Source organism: Wolffia australiana, chromosome 8 (genome assembly GCF_029677425.1).
Source record: "Wolffia australiana isolate 7733 chromosome 8, ASM2967742v1".
In the NCBI taxonomy this organism is placed as follows: Eukaryota; Viridiplantae; Streptophyta; class Magnoliopsida; order Alismatales; family Araceae; genus Wolffia; species Wolffia australiana.
The window spans coordinates 3,461,451-3,472,481 of record NC_135842.1 but is presented as its reverse complement, the minus strand read 5'-3'; positions in this window follow the sequence as shown (position 1 = coordinate 3,472,481).

Here is an 11,031-nt window from a genome sequence, read left to right as displayed (position 1 = left end):
TATGTATGGTTTACTCCATAAAGTGAAAACACTGAAACGTGGGAAACATTAATTTTCAATTTTCCGTTTAAGGTTTTAGTTCAGATAAAAACATTTAATACTACAAGAGACTATGTGTGGTTTACTCCACAAAGTGAAAAGACTGGAAAGCAAAAAACATTAATTTTCAATTTTATGTTTAAGGTTCTAGTTCAGAAAGAAAACATTCAATACAACAAGAGGCTAGGTATGGTTTACTCCATGAAGCGAAAATGCTGAAAATACTAAGACTGATTTGTACAAATTAAACAAATTTACTGTGGAACTAAATGGATTTTTGTTGCCAGCCATATTTCTTAACAATGGCTTAAATATCACTTAATAACAGTTCAAACTCTAATTATGTTAGATCACAATAATAATGATGGGAGATTTACCACCATTTGTTGCCACATGAATTGAGGTAAATACTTGCCACGTGATTTATCCCCAAGTGAAACGTGTCAGCGTGGGTGCTGTGGCGTGTGTAATCCCCTAGAGGTTGGGGTGGCGTGTGTGATCGTTAAGCCCACAGGCTAGTAACAACGGTGTCAGTGGGGGCGCACGGGGATGCAGGCCTCAAGGCAAAGTGGCACCCCTACCAAGGCACGTGGCGCCTCATCTCGTTACTTAGTTATCAACCCTTTTCTTCCTCTATGTAATGGTCATGACTACGATCTAACCTTTTATGATATCAATGCAATGACCCTGTTACTTGAGGGGGCTGCATCCCCTCCCTTTTCTCTAACCCCTTTTATGCGATCTTAAGCTATTTCAAGAGACTTCCACTCCAAGAGATCAAGGCTTGAGCAATTGTCCTAGCTCTTGATTGGACCGTGCGACAACTTGAGCTTAGCTCGGGATTTGACCGTGGGATATGACACTTGACCTTATTGTGTTGTTTTTGCATGGAATAAGATATTTAACTGAAGACTTTTCAGATATTTAATAATTTTTCTTGAACTTTTCCATATTTTATATAATTTTCTAACCAATTTTTAGCCCATTATTTTTTTTAAAAGTTAATAGATTATATCTTATGTTTTGATTGGACATTAAAGAATATATTTAATGAATTTTTATTGTCTGCCATGTAAGATTTTGGGTCGCTCAATGTCTGGTGAGAGATGGGCTTAGTCAATCATTCACCAAAGGATAAGCATGTCATCTCGATTCGTGATGCCATAATCATCCAATCATCATTTTTTATACTGGCGGCGCAGGTTGCTCGAGGAAGTCTACTTTGTTTTTCATGCAATAAATGCACGTGGCAACTCTGAACATGCACGCATTAAATGATAAAAAAACAGGGCAGCGCAAACACGAATCAGGCAACATGGCACACTCTCCAAAATGCGAAAGGTATCTTCTCTCTCTTTTTTAACGAGAACTGATTTTGTAATTTATAGTGTGTAGTGAAATGGTGGCCCATGATCCGATGGTGGAGAAAATAAGAAAAGCATCTGACAAATCAGAAAGACTGATTTTTACTTAGCTGCTGCCTGCATGGAGGAGAGATAAAATCAATGAGGGCTGAGATTAAGTGAGACTAAAATGGCGATATCTTGAGATCCAACTGATGGCACCCAAATTTTGAGGGTATATTTTTCTTTTCATCCTCTACAGTCTAGACGGTGGGATGATTAAATATAAGTTGAAAACAAGGGGAAAACCACCGAGGAAGCCCTCCCAACTAGTGTTGGCCATGGAGGACACAAGAGCTGCTTCTGAAGTCGATAATTTATGGTTCAGCAATTGAATTTGTAAGCTTCTTTTTTACTCTTTGAACAAATTCTTGAATGTTTTCAAAACGCCAAGGCATGGGAGAAATATTCATTCCCTTAGAGGTGGTTTAATTGATTTTGATTCGGATTCAAGATCTTAGGGTAATTATTGATTTCAAATATGTTTTTCATCTCATCTGATACCTTAGATTCATAGATCAACCTCAAATTGAATTAAAAATCTAATTTCCCTAGCTTTTCACTTTATATCTCAAGGTTATCTCACCTATTTTCTTTCTCTAAGTATGTTAAACAATTCAATAATATCTATTCTACCTAATGCCAAATTATCACTCAAAAATTCATCCATCATGAAGTCCAATTTTCAAACTAATTACGTTGTTTAACAACTCTCAAATATATATATGCATAAGTTTGACATATTACAGTTCATTGCAGCATGTGGTTTCGATTTTATTGACACATAGGACAGAAAATTCATCTTTGTAGTGATCTGACCAAAAACTTGAATACCAATATAAAGATTCTAAATACCTTTTTGTAATTACAAAACTAAATTAAAATCAAAATGGCTCACTAAGTACATAATTATTTCATTATCAAAATTAATTCAAAAAATATAGAATGAAAGTTTCTTGAGAAAGTGCCTCCTGTTGGTTCAACCCCTTTCTCATTACATACTTTTCCATTGTGATTAATGGTAAATATTACAAATTTATAGAATAATCCTAATTCTAATGACACCATTAATTTAATTTGATTAATCAATTTTAGGCTTATAAATAGGCCAAGTGGTGCGCTTTCTTGATGCCTCTTAATTTGATTCACGCCCATGTGTATGTGTGTCAGTCGACATTTGTTGTGACATAAACACCATTTCACTTGTTTTATCTTTATATGAGGAAAAAAATATTTCATGTGGGACTTGATAGGCAGAACTAACCACTGGCCATACCAATCGTTCACATAACGAAATGATTTGTCACAATCTGGGTGAATTGAATTGTGACTAATTGTATTGTGGCTTTAAGGTGATACAAATAAATTTTAAACCCACAAATTATTTAAATAAAGCTAAAAATTATATTTTTAATAAAAAATCCATTTATATTAAATTATGCTGAAATTGAGAAAAGTCAGAAATTTAGATAACAAGCATATAGTAATATCTAACCGAAATCCCTCGTGTGAATGATTTAGATTATTTTTATGAGTATCATGTTATTTTTCATTGTGATGGCACTTAGTGCCATTACAATTTCAAATAATATTTAAGTATTTTGACATCACAACCATGTTATGGGTATACAAACCTACGCCCTAGAATACCTATTAAGGGTCTATAGTATGCATACACAGAGAAACTCAAAAAATAAGTGAGAAAGAGAGGTGAATGGGGGGGCAGCTACTTAAGAAAAAAGGAAAATGAACAACGAACAAGTAAGCTTCTTTTGAAGTCAGCTGCAGCAGCCACCTAAGGATGGAGCTTAGAAATTCTACGGATGAAAAGGGAGGCTCGGACAATCACGATAAGCTTTTCTTGCACTTTTATCCATTCACATTAGTTTTCTTCTCATGCTGTTCTCTCGCATCTTGAATTTGGACATCCATAGGCCTCACTATTTTTAGCAGTTCACCAAATCTTGGATCGCATTCACTCTACCTGAGTTATTCTCTTGAGGAGCAGATAGAATGGTTAATCTCAATAAAGCGATGTGGAGCTAAGAACATTAAAATTAGTTTCTAACTGTTAACATACATTTATATACTGATATTTATGATTACTTATATCATATGCATCTTTCTGTCCAAAACTCCAAAAAGGTGCTTTTGGAACACCAATGGGTATTAAAATTAATAAACTAACTGACTGTATTTGACTTTAATGTGATTGTCAAATGGCATTATCCAGGTTGAAGATGTTATGTTCACCCGACACAATCCCTTTGTTTGGAACAAATTCTTCTATCTACATGCTTTTTTACTTTGTTTGGTAATACCATATGCATATTTCCCATAACAGTTTCATGGAAAGGAAGGGAGTGGTATGTTTGACTAAATAATATGTATCATGCTTACGTACTAATGAAGTGTTCGAACGAATTTGAATATTTCTACACTATTTATTTTCCTTTCATTCACATAAAAAAAAAACAAAAAGTTCACTATTCAAAATATGATATATCCAATTATTATATTTTTATTAAACTTTTATGCAAAGAGAATGTTATAGCGACGAAATGCACTTTTGACAGTCCCCCTATAAACAAGGGGAATATCCTTCTCATGATTAGGAGTGTTTGACATAACTATGTATGTTCGGTACGCATACAAAAAATAGTGAACTTTAAACTCTCTCTATCTCTGTCTGTATATATATATATCCCTCTCACCTCACACACCTACACACTCATGTATGAGCTTTTTCTCTCTCAGACACATGTATACGCACACACTCTTCCATTCATAGACTATCACAAACCCATTTACACTCTCAAACACACACATGCTCTCACTCCCTTGCACACATTCGCACCGCCACACACACATAGATAAGCCAATGCTCTCTCCCTCTCTTTCCCTCACACACGCACATGTTTTTTTACATACACACTCTCTCTCATTACATGCCTTCATACATCCATCCATCTCTCTTAATTTCTATCATTCCATAATTCACACCCGCTCCCCATCTCGCTCTAATCTATCTATCTGTCTCTTTCTATGTCTCTCTCTGTCTCCCTATCTCTATCTCTCTCTTTCTCCCTCTCTATATTTTTGATCTCTCTCTCTAAGGGTCAAAATAAATTTCATGATCTAGAGTAACGCTAAAGGAATAATCAAATATAGAAGTTCTGATAACGGGATAAAATTACAAGGGACAGACTGATGATAGAATAAGGAAGCAAGATAGTGAAGGAAAAAAATGCATAGGGGTTATTTTTAACTTTTTTACATATATTTTATATGCAGTTAAACCCTCTTTCAAATAGGGAAAGAGTGGGGTCCACCTGATACATACGGAATAAACTCTACCTCTGTAAAGATACCAAACGTCTTCCTTTACTCAGAATTACCCTCTAGTATAATTTTCGAAGTTTTCTAGCAAAATATTTTTGTCAGCATATCAGAGGCATTCTCCTCGGTGTTAACATTTTAAAGAACAATGACCTCACAATTCAGCAAGTCATGAATTTCACAATACCCCACATCAATGTGTTTTGACTGTGCATGATAGACCTGATTATTTGACAAGAAAATTACATTCTCTATAGCATAATAGAGGAATTCACCTAGAGAAACATCGAGTTCATTGAAAAAATCTTTCATCCACAAGATCTACTTTATAGCTTCAGAAATTTTGATGTACTCCACCTTTGTTTCAGATAATGTGACTGAAACTAAAATTGAGTTCTGACTTACAGATCCATCAGTTAATCTAAACACACAAACAACCATGGATCTTCAATTTTCAGTGTCACCTAAACTTTCAACATCAACATAACCATGTAGCAAAATGAACTCCCTTTGTGATAGAAAAATTCCCTCATCAGTTGTGCTTTCAAATGTTGAAGAAACTATTTTTCTACGCTATAATGATTCTTCCCGTATTTCTCATAAACCTGCTGGCTTATCCAACAACATGCTTAAAATATGGTCTTTTATATAACATAACATACAGGACTAGCATATGAAATTAAGTTCATCCTAGTGATGTATTTATCAACTTCAAAAGATTGAGCAATGGACAACCTGAAATGGTTACTAATAAGGGATTTTTACTAGTAAAAAATACACATTTTAAAAATAAATATATGCATAATTTCAGTTATTTTTTCTTTATTTTAAGATGATTTTTCCCTTATTGCATGAATTCTTGAAAAACTTTAATATGACCATTTATCCTCAATAAAATTCAATCTAATTTTGAGAAACCACTCTCTATCCAATTTAGAAATTATCTTGAAATTAATATGTCCGTAACCTTTAAGTGGATTCAATGAAAAAAATAAATATAAAATAAATGAATAAAAAGAGGGTTTTTAAGTGGCCAGGTATGGGAGGAGCTGGCCTCCTACAAAGCGCACAATATAAGATTCAAGAGGCCCAACATCAGGCCCACACAGGCCCAAAAGGGAGCTCAGTTCACAGAGAGGGTACTCATTCCTTGTTGGTCTATAGTACCATGCAAACTCTTTACAAAGTAATACTTTATAAACTTTTCAATTATGGGATAATAAAACGTTTTTGTATTTTCAGATTTGTGTCCAGCCAGACCCAAATATAAAAAAAGAATGATCGCGGCCATACGGGCCATGATCGTAATAAATAAGAAGAGAAATTGTAATCGGGCTTCGAGCCAACCGGCTCAAAGCTCAAGTAGTTTCGGGCCATTTTTAAGCAAACGGACATGATCTCGACCGTTTAAGTTTCTTAAGAAAGATCAGATGGTTGGATCTTTTTGAAATATTTAGTTATTTTCTTATTTCTTGTTTAGACGTTATGATTGGTCGCCATGAATGATGAGGACGAAGGGACCACTGAACGATCAAATCAGTGCATGGGCAACTGATGGGGCAGCTGACGGGGTGTGCTGGCAATGCAGCTGATGTAGCCAAAAAGGTTCCACCGATTAAAAATGGATCCATGGCTGCAGTTGAATCACAGCCATCGACCAATTTTAAAGGGAAATCCAACATCTGAGGGAAATATTGTCTTTCTTCATCCCCTAGTCGTCTTTCTCATAGAGTAGACCACTGCCTGTAGAGTGTCAGTTTGTATCAGAGCCTGATCCCTTGAGGCATCGAGGGGATTTCTCTTGACTCCTAAAGGGATATTTTGAAGAGAAAATGGTGATCTTTGTCACAAGAAAAAGTAACAACGATGGTGGAGATCCCTCTGAGGTTTTGAAGCACACGATGGTGTCATGACATCTCTGGCTAAGTGCAGATGCCTCAGGGAGGCTTCAATAAGAGCTAGGGGAGGTCAGATCTGCCCCAGCACAAAGGCGAAGAACGATGGAGGTTGCACACCGAAGCTCAGTGGTGGCAACCGGTTACCCCACTTTTAATTATCAAACCAGGGTGGATATGGTATTTCCCTTGCTTGGTATGTTTGCTAGTAAGAAGTAGAAGACTATAAATTTGATTTTAGTGATTTCAATCGATCATCAATCTCAGTCTGATCAAAACGTGGTGTCGTGATTTCATCTAGGATTTTCGTCGGGCTCATACAGTGCAATCTAAGTAGTCATCGACTTATCTAAGTGCATATTCAAATTCACTTTTACCTTGTGGCCTCGTTGAGGTATTCTGTCAAACACCTACAAGGGGTTGACAGAAAATACCAATATTTCTGGCTAATTTCTGTTACTAAAGTAATCCTTAAACATTTTCTGAAAGATATTTTTTATCCAGACCTTATTACTATCTATCTAAGCTAAGTATTTTAATCATAAAAACAATTCAATATTTATTTACCTAGTATTATCAATCCCTCTATAATTTCTCTCTTTTTCTCTACAACTCTACTAATTCCTTAGTTCCCTTCTGAAATACTCTTTAAACTCTAAAACTTCTGGATCTGTATAGATATATACATCCATATCAATCTCTCTTTAATATCATTAGCATGTTTTTCACTTAAGTGTTTCTAAACTAAGTAAAAAATTAATTCATTTGTGTATCTAGTTAGTTATACTACCTTACATAATCTATTGATCCATCAAATTAGTTCGTGTACTCATTAAATAATCTCCGCACTTTCACTTATGTTCTCTACACTTGAAATTTAAACATACATATTGGATCAGCTATTCCATCAATCATTCAACTTATAACACTCACTTCCTCTCATCTGTATAATACTTATTTTCTCTCTTATTTCTTCTTCCTATCTCTTATTAAACTAAATAACTCTATAAACTAATTAGTTATTTCTTATTACAATAACCTTTTATTCCTTATATAACTTAAATATTAATACCATTATCCGTATAGCGGATTCAAATTCTTATGTAGCTTAATAATAAGTAAGAAATCTCCTACCTTATATTCATAATAATTTATCATTCTTATCTACTTTATTAATCTTCTCCACTTCTTCCACTACCTACACTAGTATCATCCTTATTTATAAATCCTATTAATTTATCTTAATATCTTATTTTCCGACAATCTTTAAGATCTACAAAATATATAAATAGTACCTTATATCTCCTCTAATTCTCCTGTTCTATTTCTTATCACTCAACGCAATCATTATCCTTAATAATATAATTATTAAATAAATATCTAAAGGCCAGTCCCTGTGGAGATGACCTTACTCTCACTATATGTTTGAGTGAGCTTATATCTTTTATCAAATTTATTTGATTTTAGGAAAATTAAAAATTAGGCATTATAATTACACACAAAATTTGCCTTCATCACTTAGCTAGTGCATTATGGATTATTTTCACATTGCTCACAACAACTAGGTCAACAATCTGTACAAGATAACTCATCTGAGTCTGTCATCAGTCTACACATCTCCATTCAAAGGATGTGTGTCCCCATTCAACAATCTTCCTTTTCAATTTCCCTCTTAACAATGCCTTTAACCGTGCAATCTCATGCAGAGTCTTCAAAGTAGTGAGCATATGATCCATTTATGAGCCAAACTTCTTGTAGCACTGTCGTCAAGACTGCTTCAGCACATAATGGAATTTCCTCATCTTACAAACCAGGTTTTCTGACCCCCATATGTTGAAGCCTTAACTTCCTCCAAATCACCATAAATGAATGATGTTGTCACACCCCCTTTACTCCAACCCCATGTCTTCATTAACAGTGATTGGCTAAGGCGTATGTTTCACAAGCAGTGAAAATATTTCCCTATACTTCAATCCATTTCTGTACACAAAATAGTTTGCCCCTTGTTATATTTTGTATGAGGGCTGATTTACATGGGAAAGTGGTGTCTTCTTCTTGAACACCCATTTCCATCAAATAGTTTGATTTGAAACTACGGCACGAACAGTCCCACTATTTATTTTTTTCACAAGGATGCATGCCCATCAAACATTCCCTACAGCCGTTCTTCTTTCTCAAGCTAACTAAGAGTCTCCTTCAAAGATGTTGGCTCTCTGCCTCCTCTAAACAAAGCACTAGTCACATAAACATTAAGATGATCAAGCAGCCTTATTAACAGCAATAATCCTAGAATTCTATGATGCATCCTCAGCTGATCCTCCACTTTCAACTGAATTAGGTAGATCGTGCACGTTCTCTACCTCCACACAGGAGCTGTCTTAGATACAATCACAAGCAGAATTCCTGTCTGCCTTCTCATCCAAAGACATTCACCTTGTGATTTTGATAAAAAATCACATCCCTGATGAGCACACTTTTTACTCCTTCCTGATCCCAAAGATGATAACCCTTCATTCTATTGATGTATCCAAGAATATGCACTACTTAGACTTTTTAATTTTTTTCTCATTGTTATTATACTGAAATTCTTGAAAGAAAATTACATTTTTATTTTAATGTCATTGCAGATGTAATTTTCCTGTATCAAATATAATTTTTAGTTATGTAAATAAACTCACGTATTGTATAACAGGAGTGAGATAGTTTCCACAGGGGCTGGCCTTTACAAATGAATTTAATGATTTAGTTAGGATCCAAGATAATAGAATAATGAGAAGACTGATTATAGGAATTTAAAAATTCATATAGAAATAATATATAAGTACAAGTGATACAATAATGAGATGACTAATAATACAAAAGAAAGTGAAAGGGTAGAAAATAACCAACTAGTAAGTAGGTGAAATTAATTAAAAGAAGAGAGTTACGATAATATGCAACAATGACTAGTACTAGGGAATATGGAGAGATAATATAATATAGTACATGTATTACCTTTAGGATTAATATTATTGATAGATATAAAAGGTATTTAGAATGTAGGGTGTTGAGATAAATTTATAATATTATAATTGGGGCTGGTATAAAGATGGGTAGTACAAGAGTTGTGTCCTTAATTTTAATGAAGATGTAATAGAGATAAGATGATTAGAGATATTGTTAAGTGGATTACTTAGTAGGGTAGAATAGATAGATACGGTAAGAGAGAATATGATATATGTTTTTATGAGCTGTAAAATAAGTTAGAAAATACAAAACGAGATAAGAATTAGGATAGATAGGGGGTACATATTATTTGGCTATGTGTACATTAATAAGGTAGAGACAGTAGTAGAAGATATTGGAAGGCTTCGCAGAACTTTGCCGTTATTATCTGTAAGATTACATGATTAATAGGCGGATTATAATAATAGAAATGATTTTTATGAATAAAATATTTAATAAGTATTCTTTAAATATTTTTAATAAGTTTAATTGTTAGGAAAATGCAAAAAATATTGGGAAATCCCTCAATCAGGGTATGTGTTCAATTAAATTACTTAAATACACCACAATAACAATTCTGACGAAACTCAAGCAAACTCCAAATTGAATCAAGATCTTCAAAAACGTGGAAGTTTCTAAACTGACGATCATCCAGATTTACTCAAAAAGCTATCAAAAGCGGTCATAATTTAAAGAGTACTGTCTGGGGATGCCGGTAGCCACCTCCTAACCTCGGTGCATGACGTATCCTTCTCCTATTCTCCATATTGGTGCAGATCTGGACCTTCCTGCCCCTTCTCTAATGCCTTCCCGAATATCTTGTGATACTCTGAGGCAGGCACAATCTGGAATGCAGCTGGGGAGAAGCTGAAAGGGTCTTTCCCATTCCATCAATTCCATGGTGAGAGATCTCCCATTAGGCATCAAATGGAATACTTGAAGTGTCGAGAGAGGTCTCTCTCTGCCCTTAGTCAGGTTTTACTTGATCCAATCGCTTCGAGGAAGCCAATGGATCGGTCGCTCACTAGCCAGCCGACGGGAAGGAGCGGATTGGGAGGGGGGTTTAGAATGGATGAGTTCACCCCTTGGTCATCCGATCCAGCCCCTCTTTGATGGGTCCAGCAGCTTAGATTCATTCACAGCCATGGACCCATCTCTTATCATGCCCCTTGAGTGCAACATCTTCTGTCCCATTTGCTGATTCATCTATGTTTGATACTCTGATTCACCCGTTAAGGAGCCCCGCCATCCTCGTTTGTCATAGACGCCAATCAAAAGCGTACAAATAGGAAAAAGAGAATATAACAAGGTGATGAAGATTGTGTCGTCCAATCTTACTTGAAGAAGATCGGATGGCCCAATATGACACA